The 17920-nt window shown below is 44.2% G+C and overlaps 1 protein-coding gene and 1 long non-coding RNA gene across 7 annotated transcripts in view; one reads left to right on the top strand and one right to left on the bottom strand.

The window, feature by feature from the left end:
• Dcdc2a (doublecortin domain containing 2a) overlaps positions 1-17920 on the top strand; it is a 172124-nt gene that overhangs the window by 144403 nt on the left and 9801 nt on the right.
• On the bottom strand, positions 3692-12843 carry LOC134482709 (uncharacterized). Of its 4 annotated transcripts, XR_015641653.1 has the most exons (7): positions 12624-12843; positions 10769-10885; positions 8048-8462; positions 7740-7821; positions 7304-7472; positions 5885-6039; positions 4213-4786 (listed from the first exon to the last, which is right to left on the bottom strand). It is a non-coding gene; the product is annotated as an uncharacterized LOC134482709 (long non-coding RNA). The 4 variants fall into 4 exon arrangements; XR_015641654.1 differs by lacking the exon at positions 12624-12843 and having other exon boundaries at positions 3692-5086; positions 10769-11408; XR_015641652.1 differs by lacking the exon at positions 12624-12843 and having other exon boundaries at positions 10769-11408.

Below are 17920 nucleotides of genomic sequence, written 5' to 3'. Positions count from 1 at the left end.
ATTGCTTTTCCCTTGCTTAGCTTCCTGTGCACCTGTTGCTGAGGCCGTGGGTCTGTCTCTTCCTGATCTTCCTGCACAGTTGCGACTCTGCCGTCTTTCTTGTCCCCTTTCCCAAGCCCTCTGATCTCACTGAAGTTACTTAGTCTGTCCCTGCATGTGCTCTCAGACTGGCCTGGTGTTTTCTTATCACTATTTGGGGGAATTTTTTGTCGTTCCAGTGTATGGGGCCTGGTATTGGGATTCCATGTCTTTTTTTCTTGACTACTCCATTATTATAGGAAAGTTCTCTACACAAAATGAAGGTGTAATCAATTTTCCTTTAGCCAGAGAAACACTCCATGGGCGGCATAGTGTGTGGGAGAGACCTTTTGAACCCATGGCCTTGTGCATACAAGGCAAGTGCTTTACCACTGAGCTACAGTCCCAGTGAGAGGCTTTTCTTTTTTTTTTTTTTTTTTTTTTTGATTTTTTTTTTTTTTATTAACTTGAGTATTTCTTATATACATTTCGAGTGTTATTCCCTTTCCCGGTTTCCGGGCAAACATCCCCCTCCCCCCTCCCCTTCCTTATGGGTGTTCCCCTCCCAACCCTCCCCCCATTGCCGCCCTCCCCCCATAGACTAGTTCACTGGGGGTTCAGTCTTAGCAGGACCCAGGGCTTCCCCTTCCACTGGTGCTCTTACTAGGATATTCATTGCTACCTATGGGGTCAGAGTCCAGGGTCAGTCCATGTATAGTCTTTAGGTAGTGGCTTAGTCCCTGGAAGCTCTGGTTGCTTGGCATTGTTGTACTTTTGGGGTCTCGAGCCCCTTCAAGCTCTTCCAGTTCTTTCTCTGATTCCTGTGAGAGGCTTTTCATATCTGAAAATAGCCTTGATTTCTCTACTCACACTTGATTGTCCGTATGGCTATGTGTGAAATTCTAGGGTCACATGACTTCTTCCAGGACTTTGGAAACCCTGCTCAGTTTGTTCCCACTCAGGAGGGCCATTGAGAACTCTGATAGCTGTGCCCTTCCTGGACTTCTGTGATTAACAGTTCCCATTTGCTGGCCTCATTTCCTGGTTCCTGGTATTCAGAGAGTTCCTAAGGAGGCTCCTTGGGGTAGGCCTTCTTGCTTGCTGACCACTCATTGTGTTTCTCTTCAGGAAATATTTGATTCTAGTTCTAGAAGAAATGTTGAGTTATTTCTTTATTAATCTTCTTTTTGAACTTCAGTATTTGTACATAGATCCTACTATACCAAAGTCCTAATCATCTTTTCTGCTCTGCATCTCTATGAATCATTTCTTAGCTTTTTAAAAAGTCAAGTATATCATGTATATATCTTATATATGTTTCATCACATATACAAAATGCAAGTCCTACCTACAGATATACCCAACAGGGACTGAGCTCAGCACCTTGTGCTTACTGGGACTCTTCCCTGTTAGACTCTCAGCCCCACCTATTGGTATTCTCACCTGGGCTGCCGTGTGGTTAACCTCTAGATACTTTTGTACTTCTGAATGACCTTTCCACTACTTTGTCTATGTGTGTATGTATATGTGGTATGTACTTGGTTGTATGCATGTACACATGGGAACATGTGTGTGTGGAAGCTAGAGGTTTGATTTTGGGTGTCTTTATCACTGTTAGCCTTTGTTTTTGTTTTTGTTTTTGTTTTTTTTGTTTTTTGAACAAAGGTGTCTCACTAACCCTGGAGCACATTAGTTTGAATAACTAAGCCTTAGGGATTCTCCAGTCTCTGAGTCCCCCTGACCACAATTCTAGGGTTAATGATGCATATGTACCTGGCTATTAAGTGGCTGCTAGGACTCTGAATCTGGTCCTCATGCTTGTGAAATAGCCACTCTAACAACTGCACCATCTCCCCTGTGTACTATTTTTGTTTTATGGATGTGATGTCTTCCCTTCTCCAAATACTGATGTTCTACTGTTTCAAACTTCATTTTTCTAGTGTGGTTCTTAGGAGGTTTACTCTTGGTCTTTCTGTTTTGACTTGCTTTGGTGCTAGATAGACTTTTTTTTGAATCACTAAGGACATTACACAGGCAGAGTTTGCCAGAAGGAGAAGCCCAGGGCAGTGTGCTTGGCTTGTAGTATTTACAGAAAGAACCTCTTGATTTTTTTTATTCAGTTTTAGCATTGCTCTTCTGATTTTTCTGAGTACTCACCTTAGGTGTTTGCTTTGTTAGTGCGACCCTAGCGCTGAGCAGTTATGGTCTCACTGTGAAAAGGGGACTTTGGATTCTTACAGAGAGACTTATTCTCATTGGCTTTGGTACCAGGCCATGTACACCCATTATTTACCTTCCCCTTTTGCATATTTGAGTTTTCTTACATCTAATCTTTTTTGGACATACAATCATTGACATTATTACATCCCAATTTTTGTTGCTATTATTTAATTTTTATGGCTGGATTCCTTTAAAAATTCCTTTTACTGATACTTTGGAGGAACATTTGGAAGATGTCAGGGGGCAAAACAAAGCATGATATTCAATTTAGGGTGTTCAACCACAAGTCACTTTCATCCTAAACTGTCTTCATTTAATCTACGCTAGGGATAGAGAGCTGGTCTATGACTGGATTCCCCAGGAGTTAGGATGGAAAGCTGATGGTCGATGACTGGATTCACTAAGAGGTAGAATGGGGAGCTGATGGCCTATGGCTGGATTCCCCAGGAGGTAGTTAGTGGCCAACCTGGAGTATACTGTGCCTCCATGGGTTTGGCATGCCACATATTTTTCAGCCAGTCTCCCTGTTCTCCTACACTTGTCCCAAGTTAACTTTATATTGCCTGCCCAGCCCCTTGGGTAGTTAGTTTCACCCGTGACTCCTGTTTGTCTGCAGCATGCAGTACCATTTCAAAGACTCTATAGCCAGCCCAGAAGAATATCCAGAAAAGAGGAGTTTTGACATCTGAACCCTCAGATTTCCTGGCTTGGTCTATCACTGACTACCTGCTTCTCAGAGAAGACCAGTAGTTACGTGCAGCTTCTTCCAGAAGCCAGCAAAAGGCAGGGCCTACAAATATCTAGGTTGATGTCATTATGCAGGTGAAGGCAGGTACAGGATAGAACGAGGCCTGTCATTGGACGAGAAGGAAGATAGGTGGGAGAAAAGTCTTAGAAAAGAGAGAGAGGGAGGGAGGAGGAAGGAGTGGGGAGAACATGGCGACAGATGTTAAGATTCTTCTCTGCACATAGATACAGGTGGCTATGACCATTTTTAAGGGATAGGTGTGTTCAGGATTTTGTGCTGTCTAGATGGGAAAATTACATCTTACCAGTTGGGTCAGAGGTTATTTTGTGGTGTGGCTACTTGAGTTCAAGAGAGTGTATGGTGGCAAGACGCACCCGGCTGTCACAGGATTGGGATGTGTATGCCTGGTCTGATAACAACCTGCCCTAGGAACTAGATGGGTAGGGAGATTGCTGCTGGGCTTAGAGAGTAGCCATTGGCAGTGTGAAATGGCATGGAGCTGTGAATGAGGGCAGGGTGCCCAGCTGGAACGGCTCGCAGACCGCCCAGGTCAGAGGGAGCTTGGAGCCGTCCAAGCGGGAACCAGTTGTACGGCTTTTTAAATTTTTTTACCACAAATATCCAGTTTTCATATGCAGTAACATAACCTGAACTCCTCTTCAATCAAGTGCATTTACTACATGTAAAACATTAGAACCAAAGGGAACCTGGACTCAATCTTTTATTTTGTTACAGAAGAAACAAAATTCTCATTAGAGAGAGTCATTCTTCCACAGAAACACCACATGCTGCTGACACTGTTGGCCCAGGAGGAGTCAGAGGCGCTGGCTTCTGGTTTATGGCTGTCTTAGAACTCTTCATGAAGGGCAGTGGAGTGATTGGGAGCTTCTGATTTTTCCATAATTGGCCCAGTCTCCTGCCTGAGCACAGGGCCACTCAGCCTTTGAGAATGAAAGGAATTAGAACCACGAGTTCATTGGCATTAGATGTATTCCAGCCACAGGTGTGTGGTGGATCAAGTTCCTGCTGGTGCTGTGAGCATCCCAGACATAGCATCACAATGAGGACAAGCAAGACCCTTGACCTTCCGTGGGCTCACCAGACACTGGACTCTTAGTGAATTCGTGTTTGTGGATTTACATTTAATTGAGAGAAGTGGTGTTAAACATTAAAGTGTAGCCTGTAGGGGATTCCGTGAAAATGAAAGAAAACCAACATTTCCTTTTAAAATGAGAAAACTTACTATATTCTCCCAGCAATAATGACTTCATAATTCCACACTACCCAGCTACTTCCAGTAAACTACACTTTAATATGGCTCCAGGAGCTCTCAGAGCTCTCCAGGGCCGAGGTGAGTGAGCACTGGCCAGTGGCAGCCTCAGCCTCGACCCTCATCTGGGCCTCTTCAGATAATCATCATTTCTGTGGTCTTTGTGCCCTCAGACAATGTCAGTCCCCCTCTTCCATGAAAGTAAGCCAGTAAGCCGAGAACAGGAAAGCAATACTTAGCTATCATGAAAAATTGAAACTGATCATTTCCAAATACCTCATTCAACTTGGTAGGAGACGATTTTAGTTTCCATGGGAACAGAAATAAAAACAAGCATGATAATTTCTGTACTTTCACTGCCAATGCCTCTGCCATGAAGTACAGAAATGCCTTCTATTCCAAAGCGAGCACCAAATCTGCACACATCTCCACGTTGCCTTTGCAGTCCTCATGGAGCCCAGCTGGTCTCTCCGTGTTCATTGATTCAGCTCTTCAGTTTCCCCCAGCGGCATGTTGTCAGGTTGGGAATGCTGTTCAGGATAGGGGGAGTTAGATAGAATACCTCTGCATTTTAGATAGCTGAAATCTTTGCACTTGAAGATATAGCTCACAGGTGAGATGCTAATACAATGACTGAGAGCACTTGTTTTTCTCAGTGGGCTGGGAATCAGCCCTAAACCTGAATGTCACGAGGATGTCGCCAGTGATAACAACCCCAGACTTTTCTCAACTTTTCATACACATCAAGTGCCTACTCAGAGTGTGAGAAACTAAATAGTCAGATATGATATGGGCAGATCTGGGCAACATGTACTCAAAATGCTGGTGTCCTGTAAAAGAGGAAATCTGTGTTAGCTTCTCAATATTAAATGTAATACTAAGATTTATTATCTTATATTTCATGCAATATATATTAGTGTATGTGCTTTTTAAAAGGCAAAAGTTGATTTTCACATGCAGAACTCTGTGTTTAAAGGTCTCTGGTGTCTGTGATTGTACACACGTGTACAGTGTATACATTAATCTAACCCACTAACTTCATGTGCTCTGTGTGAATGAATGACAAGGAGCCTGGAAGGCTGAGACCATAGAGTTCTGCACTCACAGTTATGTAATACATATTTCAAAGAGAGTAGAAGGAATAAATCTTTAAACTCGAGTGAAATGCAATTGTGTCTTATGTATAGAATTGTGCGATTACTCAGAGGTATGAGCTCGCCATGAAATTTTGGGATATGCATACCCCTGGGAGAAACAATTTCTATAGGAAATCCCGTTTTCTGAAAAGTTGAGTCATAAACTGACTAAAATTTGATGTAAGTGTTAGGTAGAGGACACGATTATGGGTAAAACTCTTTCCGAGTCACTGCACTCACACAAGTCTGTGTTCCTGACCCCAAATTATCCCATCGACAGTCATCCCTTTTATTTTTCTACAGATCCCAACCAGTGGGCTGACAGTTTTAGGATAAAAATGTAACTTTCTTTTAAAGAGGCGTCATCACAGCTAGAATGCCTGTTTGAATGTGACACATTTGTGACCAGGCTTGCTGCTCATGTGGTCTAGAACTCCGTGGTGGAGTGTCCAATGGGTCCATCAGGGATGCCGTCAGCAGTGGAAGTGTTACCTGGTACTGAGTGCTAAGGCTTCCAACTCAGAACCTGATGCTCAAGTTGTGCAAGTAACTGCTTCAGAGTGGAGTTCTATTTTGCTCTCTAAACTCTTCATCTCAGGAAGTGGTGGGGAACATTTACTGAATTCTGTCTTCTTCTGTATCTGTATCTGCAAATTAGGACAATAACAGTATTATTCTCGAATCATTGTTGAAGGTTAATATGAATGCCATTATGTATATGAGATGCATAGAATGTGACACCAGGCATCAGGAGAGAGCTGTATGTCTCCCTCCTCTTCATCAGTACTTTCCCAAGGCGATTGTTACCCCTTTACTCATTAACAACCATGAACATCCTTGTCTGCCACAGTGGGCTTAGAGATGAAGAAGAGAAGGCCTCTCGAGTGATTTCCAGGGGTCTCCACCGAGGAGTTGACATTTCTCCCATCATTCCATATTCATGCCAGTATTTTGGAGGGAGGGAGAGGCTTTTTTTTTTTTTTTTGGTTAGCAATTTGTGTTCACTAATTTTGTATGACCTGCAACTAGAGGGTCAGAGAATCCCAAAGGAATCAATACATGGAGAGGGGGCCTAGCAGTAAGCGATTCCTCCTGGACGAGCCAGGCAGTGTTATGGGGCAGCTGTGCTAATTATGGGAAAAACGCACTGTCCATGCACAGACATAAGAACAGCTTGGATACTGGTTGCACAGGGGAGTGGGAGAAGGGTTTTTTGTGTGTTTTGTCCTCAGAGGATTCTCCTCACATCAAATTTCAATCTGGGAAAAGGCTCCATTTATCCTTCTCCATTAAAGATCTCTCTCTCTCTCTCTCTCTCTCTCTCTCTCTCTCTCTCTGTGTGTGTGTGTGTGTGTGTGTGTGTGTGTATGTGTGTGTGTGTGTGTGTGTGTGTGTGTAGGGAAGGGAGTACTTGGGTAGTGGCTGAGTAGATGAGGGCTGCTACCACAAAGAACCACAGTGGGAGTGGCTCAAGCAGCCAGAATCAGTAATCTATTCTCTTTCTGTTCTGAGGGCTACAAGACTTTGATCAGGATGATAATGGTCAGGACGTCCTGATGCTTCTCTCTTGGGCTTGCAGATGATTGTCCCCCTGTCTTCACTCAGACTTCCCTCTGTCTCTGTAATGACCCCTTTCTTTAGGGACACTTGTCACATGGGTTCAGGACCACAAATTTCCTTGCTGTGACTTGGTCACTTCTTTAGAGACTTTCCCTGAGTATAGTCATTTTCTGAGGTCTGGGGGCTTACAACAGTTTATGAGTTGCAGAGGGAGGCCAGAGACACAGTTTAGTCTGAAACTGTGAGAAAACAGGGTGTATCTCTGATTTCATGCTACCCAAGAGATCACAGTGGTAATAGAGTGAGGGGGTGGAGTCAGCTTTTAATGCCTGCATTTGTAAAAGGCATCACCAGGGAGAAGCTGGGCAGAAGCAGAGATGGGAGCTCTAGGGCTGTCTTCAGAGAGAACTTGTGTTTCTTTTTCTTTTATGATGTTGAAAGGTGTTGTCATCTCTGGTCCTGGAAAGTTGGGACACTTTGCCTCTGTTTCCTTCTCTACCTTGGCAATCATCATGTTCACCTGTTGGGAAGTGAAATGAAAAATGCTTTGAGGATAACAGCATGCTGCATGGGGCCACACCAATGTGGAACAATGTGTTACCCAAGAACTGCTGTTGATTTCAGGAAGCAACTTTTGCTATTGTCTCCTGGCGAACATCTCCACTGCTTTAGGAAGCAGACAGCAGTTTGGAAACAAGTATGCTTTTAGATTGTTACTTTGTTGCCAAAAACATATGACTAGTTGGTGCTGGGGAGAGGGAGGTGTATTAGCTTATGAAAATTGTACCTGTAAGACTCTCAGAGAGAATCTTCTCTCAGGAGGGAGATCCTCAAGCCCCAATGACCAGACCGAGTCCACAGGCTGCAATCTGTAAGAGGATTTTTTTTTTTTATTAACTTGAGTATTTCTTATATACATTTCAAGTGTTATTCCCTTTCCCGGTTTCCGGGCAAACATCCCCCTCCCCCCTCCCCTTCCTTATGGGTGTTCCCCTCCCAACCCTCCCCCCATTGCCGCCCTCCCCCCATAGACTAGTTCACTGGGGGTTCAGTCTTAGCAGGACCCAGGGCTTCCCCTTCCACTGGTGCTCTTACTAGGATATTCGTTGCTACCTATGGGGTCAGAGTCCAGGGTCAGTCCATGTATAGTCTTTAGGTATTGGCTTAGTCCCTGGAAGCTCTGGTTGCTTGGCATTGTTGTACATATGGGGTCTCGGGCCCCTTCAAGCTCTTCCAGTTCTTTCTCTGATTCCTTCAACGGGGGTCCTATTCTCAGTTCAGTGGTTTGCTGCTGGCGTTCGCCTCTGTATTTGCTGTATTCTGGCTGTGTCTCTCAGGAGCAATCTACATCCGGCTCCTGTCGGTCTGCACTTCTTTGCTTCATCCATCTTGTCTAATTGGGTGGCTCTATATGTATGGGCCACATGTGGGGCAGGCTCTGAATGGGTGTTCCTTCAGTCTCTGTTTTAATCTTTGCCTCTCCCTTCCCTGCCAAGGGTATTCTTTTTCCCTGTAAGAGGATTTTTATTGATCAGGATACACAGGTATCTGTGGGCGTCCCAGTCAATTTGGAAGACTGGCGCGCCTAGCAGAACCAGGGACGGGTTTTTATAGGGCATTGGGGAGCAGAAGCAGGCTTACAGAAGCAGATGCATGGTTATAGGGATGTGATTGGTGGAGTAAATGAGGCATACGTGTATGTTACCTATTTTGGCTATAATCATAACAGTGAGGTCAGCTTGTCTCACATATCTAAAAACTTACTTTTTATTTCTATAGTTGAGGGCCTTGGGCTTGTACAATTCTCTTTCTGGGAGGGGGTCTTTCATTCCCCCATTTTCTTTTTTTGTCTTTGAGTGGAATCTTCCACTCAACTTGGTTAAGGTACCTCTGTTTCTTTTTTTTTTGTTGTTGTTGTTGTTTTATCATCTGATACTGTTGTCTCAGCACAAAAGTTTGAATGACTGAAAGTCTGTATCTCTTACTATTCCTGTCTGATCTGCATAGAAACAACATTTTTTTTAGTGTAGCACACAGACTCTTTCTTTAAGGAATATCAGGTCTAATCTTTTCTTATTTTGAAGGACTACCTCTGAGAGGGAGGTTAGGTGTTCTTGGAGGTCAGCTAAAAAGTCTTTTTTACTCTTTTTATATCTGAGTCAATGGCAGTTCTGAATTCTCTATAAGCCTTGTATTGTAGGGCAACAGCAGATGTCCTTGTGCTGCCCTTGTAGCACCTAGATAGCCTTAAATAATTCTCAACTCTCTTTTGTGTCTTATTAAGTCTTTAGCATCAGGATTCTAATCTGGACACTATCTGAACCTATATACCAAGGTCTTTTAGAACTTCTAAACTTATATAGGTTGTGATCTCTGAGGCACAGTCCCAAGAAGTGTTAGGAGTACTAACATATGTAATGTTACATCATTTGCAATAAAAATCAAGCCTATCTTTACACCTATTCCGAGGGAACCCAGGGCAAACAGGCAAACATGAAATTCTTGTTTCTAAAACACACTCCTCAAGTGAGCATTATAGCAACCTCTCAGTCACTTAAGTCTAGGGAGCTTTTTGAAGATCTGAGTGTCCCTCTAGGTCCCAGCTCTCAGCCCCAACAGCTAGTACGCTGCTGGTGAGGGCTGAGAATTGACGGCTGTCAGGGTGGTCAGCAGCACCAGGTACGGTCCTTTCTAGCGAGGCTCGAGTGTCTGGGCTCAGTGTAGCTGTAGTCTCTAACCTGGAACTGATGACATGTCTCAGGGGTCTCCGGGGCATAGGCTGCTGCCAGCTGTGAGCAGATTTCTTTCTGTATCGCCTGTAGGTCTTTTAGCCTGGCCTACAAATCATTATTACTATGACATGTTGGTTTAGTAACATCATCTAATACAATCAGGGGAGCTGAGGCCCCGTATAAGATCTCAAAGGGGGTAAAGCTGAATCTGGAAGGGGTATTTCTTGCTCTGAAGAGAACAAGAGGGAAGGAGTGTCACCCAGTCTGTGTCAGTCTCCATGGTCAATTTGGTCAGGGTCCGGGAGCAGGGTTGTAGGGTTTAGACTCGTAGGGGCAGTCTGGAATCACAAGGAACAAGTGGGATACCCAGCCCACGCCAAGCTCCACCGTTCTTCGGGTAGTCCATGAGTATCATTTGTTGTCGGTAGTCCCCTGTACTCAAGGTCTTTTGCTGGACACTAGCCCATTTGGGCGTAGGAGCACAGAGTGTTGGGCCCCCATATTCACAAAACAACTGGGCAGGCTTCCCTTCTATCTTAGCGCATAGCCAGCACTCTAGGACCAAGAGGCTTGCCTTCCGGGCTGCTGGAGAGGCCCCTCTTGTTCTTCTTGGGGCAGTCCCTGACCCAGTGTCTTTTTTCCTTGTGATAGGCACACTGATCTTTAGCTAGGAATTCTCTTCTGTTGCCAGGTACTGTCTTCCTAGGTTCCCTAACTACTGTGGCCAGTATATATTCCTCTCCTGTCTTTTATCCCTCTTTAGCTCTCTAGCTTCTTTTTCCTTTTGTCTCTTTTCTTCCTTAGCTTCCTGTTCTTTTTACCTTCTTTCCTCTTTCTCTTCCTCAGTCTCTCATATCTTCTGTATCTTCCTCTACAGCTATTAGATGCTGTCCACTTAACCACACTTTAACTTTATTTTCTCTGCAACTTATACTAACCCTCAGCAACTTAGCTTAACCCTTTAAATTTCTGTAACTTTCTCTCTTTATATCTTTTCTTTATCTTAGCCAGATTGGTGGGGCATTTTCCAGCCCCTCGGAGACCCACCCTTGGAGCCTGGTGGCAGACCTGGAGCACTCCCTACCTTCAGGGGTATTCAAGTCAACAGTCAGGAGTGAGAGTCTTCTATCCATGTCTGGATTTATCTTTCTGGCCTCTAGTAGGATTCTGTCTTTCCTCGGTGGTAAAGAAGACCTGTAATCTTGAGAATAGAGGTCCACTGAAGAGGACAAATAGCATTTAGTCACACAGCTAAACCAGGAGGACTTTTTGGGACAAAAAGGCCGTTGTAAAAATAAGCACAAGCTTTGTGTCTGTGAAACAGAACGGCAAGCAGAGAGGGAGCTGATCTGTTACCAACTATCTCTCTGGACTTAAGAACTAATAACAAAAGGATGGAGAGATGGTTAGGACCTGGGTGCTAGATGCCAAGTGGCTGACAAAAGAATTGTAACCAGTTTACCTGGGACTTTCAGGACCTCAGTAGCAGCCCTTTACCAAACTGTCTCAGTGGGCTAAAGGCCCATGGAAAAGAAAACATTAATACTGACCTTGGCCACAGCCAAAGCTTGAATTCTAAATTTTGACTGGCAAAACAAAGTTCTTCACAGTTTGTTGTAGATTCCCTCCGAAACTATCTCAGGGGCTTCTCTGTCCCCCAACCTGGGGCATTTTGACCACAGGGGCAGGAACTGGCTGCTGTGGGGATAGGATCAAAGGCACTCTCCATGTCAATGATGACTAACAGGGAAGGTTACTTAATGTTGGAGATCAATTCCTCTCTTGGAATAGGGCCAGCAAATATGGCAGGCTCCCTTAAAGAACTTCTCTTAATGAACGCTTTCCTTCTGTGAGCAAGTGTCGAAGATCTGGTCACTGAAGGCAGCAACTGGAATTATTATTTTTTTTTAGGGCCAAAAGTCTCATAAAACAACCACTAACTCTATATTATCTTTTTGTTGTCAAAGCGTCAACCCTGGCCGGCCTCATCACCTTGAAACTCCTCTTACGCTGACTTGGCCAGAGCTGCGCCACTGCCCACGCGCAGCCTGCAGCTTGCTAGCAGGCCTGCATGCTTGTCACCCTCAGCCCCTACATTTTTTTACTCTGTGTTGTCCCTTCCTTAGAAGCTGTGAATGTGTAAGCAACAGGGAGAATTTTTCTTCAGGATCTAAGGTAAAGCTTTCAGGCTCTTGTTAATACCTGCTTCAGACAGGGTCACTCACTAACCTGGAGTTCTTCATACACAACTGTTAACAGCAGCAAGACTGGACAAGGGGAGCAAAGGGAGGGGCATCTCTCCTTGGGGAGGAGGCTCAAGAGAGAAAGATAAAACAATTTTTCTCAAGCAAATTATTTCCAAGTTAAGCACCAAGAGGACCAAGTAAAACTCCTTGACAAACAAAGCAAACAGTTTCATGATTTTAAACACAGTCGTCAGTCCAAGATTTTAAACACAGTCGTCTGTCCAAAGTCCAAAAACGAAACAAAAGCCAAAAAGACACTGGACAATACCACAGAAAACAAACCAGACAAACAAGACCAAGACAAAGCATCCTATAACCAATTTCCACAGATATTCAAAGAAAATTAGGACACAAAGAAGACAAACAATTTCAACAGTCAAACAAGCAACAGACAGACGCGCCGTGCGGCTTCGGTGTCAAACTGAAACCAAAAATTTAGTGGATCCGGCTCTCTCCTCTCTCCTCCAACCCAAAACCATGTATCCTTCCGATACAGGCTAAGCCCCGAAAAACCGGGCTCCAAACACCCTTGGAACGTCTTCCAGGGCTGCGGGGGAGAAGTCCGAGCTCGTCAGCTCCTTCTCTGGCCCGCCCAAATACAAACGGTCTAGACCCAAGCCAAGTAACTAAGCATTTACAGAACAAGTCACAAAGCAAGACAAGACAGGACAAGACAAACACTGGCCAGCTTACCTCCTGGTGGGTGGTCGGTGGTCTCTGGGCAGAGGATCTCCGATCCCGGACCAGCCCCCATAATGTAAGACTCTCAGAGAGAATCTTCCCTCAGGAGGGAGATCCTCAAGCCCCAATGACCAGACCGAGTCCACAGGCTGCAATCTGTAAGAGGATTTTTATTGATCAGGATACACAGGTATCTGTGGGCGTCCCAGTCAATTTGGAAGACTGGCGCGCCTAGCAGAACCAGGGACGGGTTTTTATAGGGCATTGGGGAGCAGAAACAGGCTTACAGAAGCAGATGCATGGTTATAGGGATGTGATTGGTGGAGTAAATGAGGCATACGTGTATGTTACCTATTTTGGCTATAATCATAACAGTGAGTTAGCAAAAAGTACATGGTGGTCAGGGCTTCCGGGGGGTCAGGGACTTTTTCTTTTTTCTGCCAGGTGGCCCATGGAGCAGTGTCCATAATTTAGTCTGGTTTCTGTATTTTGTTTTCTTTTCTGGTCTGTTTCGTCTAAATGATGGGTCAGCTTGTCTCACATATCTAAAAACTTACTTTTTATTTCTATAGTTGAGGGCCTTGGGCTTGTACAATTCTCTTTCTGGGAGGGGGTCTTTCATACCTAACCATCCCAGTGGACCTTAAGTCACACACCACTTTTCATTTTAGCCACTTACTGACTTAATCTATTTTTCATTACATCTTAAAATTATTTGTGTGTATGTGTTGTAGTACATGTGTGGGGATCAGAAAACCACTCGTGGGAGTCAGTTATGTCCTACCGTATGGATTCCAGGAGACTTAAGTCCTCAGGCTTGGCAGCAATCACTTCTACCCACTGAGCATCTTGTCCCAAGTATCTTGATCTAAAAGCCACTCTTGGTCTTTGTGTGAAAGAAAAAGTGTACAGTTCTATGTGAACCCTTAGGAAATGATTTTGTTCATATAATAGTGCAAGCTCTGTATCCCTCTCTGTTTTTTGAGACGAAGTTTCATATATTCCAAGTTGACCTCAAATTTACTATGTAGTTGAGGATGACCTTGAACTTCTGATCCTTGTGCCTCTACCTCCTAAGTGCTGGGATTAGAAGCATATGTCACCACACCCTCCACTACATCTAATTTTATTGTTTGAAACCAGGGTTTTGAGCACACTAGGCAAGAGCTTTACCAACTGAGCTATACCCCCAGCCCTATACTAGAGATTTTTATCAGACAACTCTCAATGGCAAGAAAAGTGGAGGAAGCCACCCAAACATATGTTGCAGCCAGCTTACTCTCTCGGTCCTCAATGTATGAACTTGGTCCAGTATTGGCTGCATGTCTGCCTTGTTGGGATGGTCAAGTGCCTCCAGCAGGCCACTCCAGGAAAGAAGAATGCAGTCTGAGATAGGGGTCCCAGCCCATGTTCTTCCTGGTGAGAAACAGTAAGATCTGGGATGGATATTGTGGTTCTCAATCTCCTGCATGCCCAGATGCCACTGGGGATGTCGAAGAGTTTAGAAAGTTGGTCCTCAAGTCTGCCCTTTGCCTGTGCACTGGGCAGGAAGAGGATGGCTGCGTCTAGAATGGGGCAGAATCTGGTTTAGTTCTGAGTGCCAAGAGTATGGAGGGGCTGGAAGAGAGAAGGCCTTCTCCAGATTTAGCAGATTCTTGTTGAAGGAGATGGTCTTTGTTTGTTCAAACTGCTTTATTCATGGCGGATGTGAATGCATATGTCTTTCTCAGGGTGAACCAGGGATTAAATACCCTTTGTGGGAAAGAATGCTCAGGAAGGGAAGCTCATTGGTTAAGTACTCAGAGCCTATCTAGATACCTCATCAGCATGGAGAACTCTAGGTTTTTATGCTCCACGACCGGTTGTTACAGTCCTCTTAGTGGGGTGGCATGGTTACATGTTCCAGGACCGGCAGACCATGGCCTGGAGCTGGCTTCAATGCCTGCCATTCTCAATTATGTGATTTCCTGGGGTTTTGAGCCTACTTCGATCTTCCCAGTTCTTCTGTCTGGTGGCATGGTCCACTTGACCCACAGTCTGGCTGCAATCCTCTGAGGCCTGAGCCATCTTCACCTTCAGAGGGGACTGGAAACTTTCTGAGAATATGGTGAATGTGTTTCTCAGGGTGAACCAGGGATTAAATACCCTTTGTGCAATGAAACAGCTATACAAGGAGGCCCTGGACAACTACCGCCATGTAGAGGAGGATATCTTTCTTTGCGGGACCTTATCACAGTTTGGATTTTAGCTCTTGGGTGTGTGTGTGTGTGTGTGTGTGTGTGTGTGTGTGTGTGTGTGTAAAGCTGGGAGTTCTTTCTGAAATGGATTGATGTATACACTAGAAACATCTTTAATAATTTAATATATGCTTTAAAGGGATTTGTATAAAAAAGCACATTGCTTTTTACTTATTTATTACAGATCTGTCAGATCAGTGGGTTTTGTTTAGCATTTTGTCTCCCCTCCACTCTGAATGGCAGTGTCATGGTAATAGTAAGTTTTATTCCAGACTCTGGGTATTTTAAAGGATTATAAGCCTCTTAACTAATGTTCCCATCTCATTTAAATTGATGGAATTGCTATTTCCGTATCACAACCTTGCATCTTTTTAAGTCGTGCTGTGCAGCTCTATCTTTATTTAGTGATCACTAAGTAGCTGTGCTGAGGATTCTGATGGAAAGGAGGAGATAATAGCATAACGCTGATGGCAGCAGCACCGGTCATGACGACAGGGGTCAGAGTGCATACTTAGAACTAGATGCTAAGACATCGGGGAGCCCACCCGCCCTCTGTAAAGAGGGAAAAATAAACATAGTCAAAGAGAGAGGTTCAGGCTAAGAGGAGGAAAAACAATCTAAAAAAGGGATCATGCTCTTATTTTATAATTAATTATTAGTTACAAATCCAGACATCAGGGTAACAGGTCTCTTCCCTGCCCCCACATGCAATCATCTCAACAGACTTTAGTATGCAATTGGAGAAGCAACAGCTGCATTTACATGTGAAAACAATTACATTATGAGCATTCCCTCTATTTTTAATGAATATGTTATCTAGTCACTTCCCTCCCCATGTAAGGAGGATTGTACTGAGGCCCCAAGGTAGAAAGTTGCCCCTGGTGATGAAGTGGGTCAAGGCTGCCCTTGACCCTGGATGGTGGGGTTGATGATATAGTGAAGTGTTGTCAGCACAGGTCAGCCTAGGCTTAAAATATGCCCCATCTGAAGCAAACTCACAAACAGTGCACATGAAATAGTTTTTAAGCTACTGGTGTACAATTATTTTATTGTCTGAGAAATTTTGAAAGAACCCAACTCTTCTCAGCTATTAGCACTGTAGAGTTTCTGGATTTCTATTCAGAACTCTGAACAACTCTGCCCAGCAGTCCTTGTAATGCCCACCCCTTGATCTTATTGGAAGTCTCTGAGAATGGCTTCAGGTTACTAATTATTTTTTCCATCTCTATTAAATTGGGTATTTTTTATTTGCATTTCAAATGTTATTCCCTTCCCTGGTTTCCAGGCCAACATCCCCCTAACCCCTCTCCCTCCCCTTCTATATGGGTGTTCCCCTCCCCATCCTCCTCCCATTACCGCCCTCCCCCACAACAATCCCGTTCACTAGGGGTCCAGCCTTGTCAGGGCCAAGGGCTTCCCCTTCCACTGGTGCCCCTCCTAGGCTATTCATTGCTACCTATGAGGTTGGAGCCCAGGGTTAGTCCATGTGTATAGTCTTTGGGTAGTGGCTTAGTCCCTGGGAGCTCTGGTTGGTTGGCATTGTTGTTCATATGGGGTCTCAAGCCTCTTCAGCTCTTTCAGTCCTTTCAAATGGGGGTCCAGTTCTCAGTTTAGTGGTTTGTTGCTGGCATTCACCTATATATTTGCCATATTCTGGCTCTGTCTCTCAGGAGAGATATGCATCCAGTTCCTGTCAACCTGCACCTCTTTGCTTCATCCATCTTATCTAGTTTGGTGGCTGTATATGTATGGGCCACATGTGGGGCAGGCTCTGAATGGGTGTTCCTTCAGTCTCTGTTCTAAACTTTGCCTTCCTATCCCCTCCTAAGGGTATTTTTGTTCCCCTTTTAAAGGAGTGAAGCATCCGCATTTTCATCATAACTTCTGTTAGTTTGTCTAAGTCTCTGTTTAATTTCTGTTCATTGATGAGAGTGGGGTGTTGAAGTCTCCTACTATTATTGTGTGAGGTGCATTGTGTGCTTTGAGCTTTAGTAAGTTACTAATTCTTTAAACAGTTTAATCAGTGAGGCATGGTGTAGAGGTCACTTGCCCTGGCCACTAGAAGGGCACATGAGTGTCCCCCTGGTAGCATCAAAGTGAGGGATACAGTCCTATTTTATGATTCTGTTTAAAGTGGGACATCAGAACTTTGAGCCAGATTTTCTGGGCTCACCGCTCACCCATCTTGGTATACTGCTGTGTGGTGTCATAAGCACTGAGAGTGTCAGTATTTTTCTCATTCACATCATCAGGACAAGAAGTGTACCCAAGGGAACTTCTGAGGGGTTCCATGGAAGTGCTCTGTGATGGCTTTTGTACAATTGAGAGGTCTCTGATTCAGTAGATTGTGTTGGGGGGCATTGCTATCTTGAGCTCATGAGTGTGGAACATACTTGCATTCTTTAGTATCCCCATTTTTTAAATTTCATGGTGTTTTTCATTATGTACAAGTTTTCCATCTCTTTGATTCATTTAATTTGTAACTATTTTTTCTTTTTAATGTTTTTGTAATGGAATTGTGTTAGTAATTTCCTCTTCAGTTTATTCATTGTTAATGTATAGAAACAGTCATTTTCACATGCTACATCTTCTATTTTATTATTATTACTACTACTACTATTACTATTATTATTATTATTAGTTTAATTTATGTTTTCTGAGTTAGGTCTTGCTATGTAGCTCTCAATGGCCTAGAACTTGTTATGTAAGTCAGGCTTCCTGGAAACTTTTAGTGATCCTTCTGCCTCTACTCCCTGAGTGCTGGGATTATAGGCATGGGCTGCCACATTTGACTTTTTGTTTTGGTGACAATGTTGCCTTCTCCTTTCCCAATGGCTCTTTATGGCTTCAAGGTACCAGGATTTGCTCTCTTTTGAGAGAGGTGAGATGAGGTGGGGAGGCAATGGAAGCTGCTATGTCTCTAAAGGAGACTGAGTGTTGCTCATCCTCAGTCACTGGATCCACACCTTTCCCGGCTCTGGTTTCTGCCTGGTATTTGCCTCCTATGAACTTCCTTCCTGGTCAGAATACTCAGCTAGTGCTGAGTGCTGGGGTTTGACTTGAACCTGGGTA

Source organism: Rattus norvegicus, chromosome 17, assembly GCF_021556685.1.
Source record: "Rattus norvegicus strain SHRSP/BbbUtx chromosome 17, alternate assembly SHRSP_T2T, whole genome shotgun sequence".
NCBI classification, from domain to species: Eukaryota; Metazoa; Chordata; class Mammalia; order Rodentia; family Muridae; genus Rattus; species Rattus norvegicus.
This window is presented reverse-complemented; position numbering and strand designations above follow the sequence as displayed.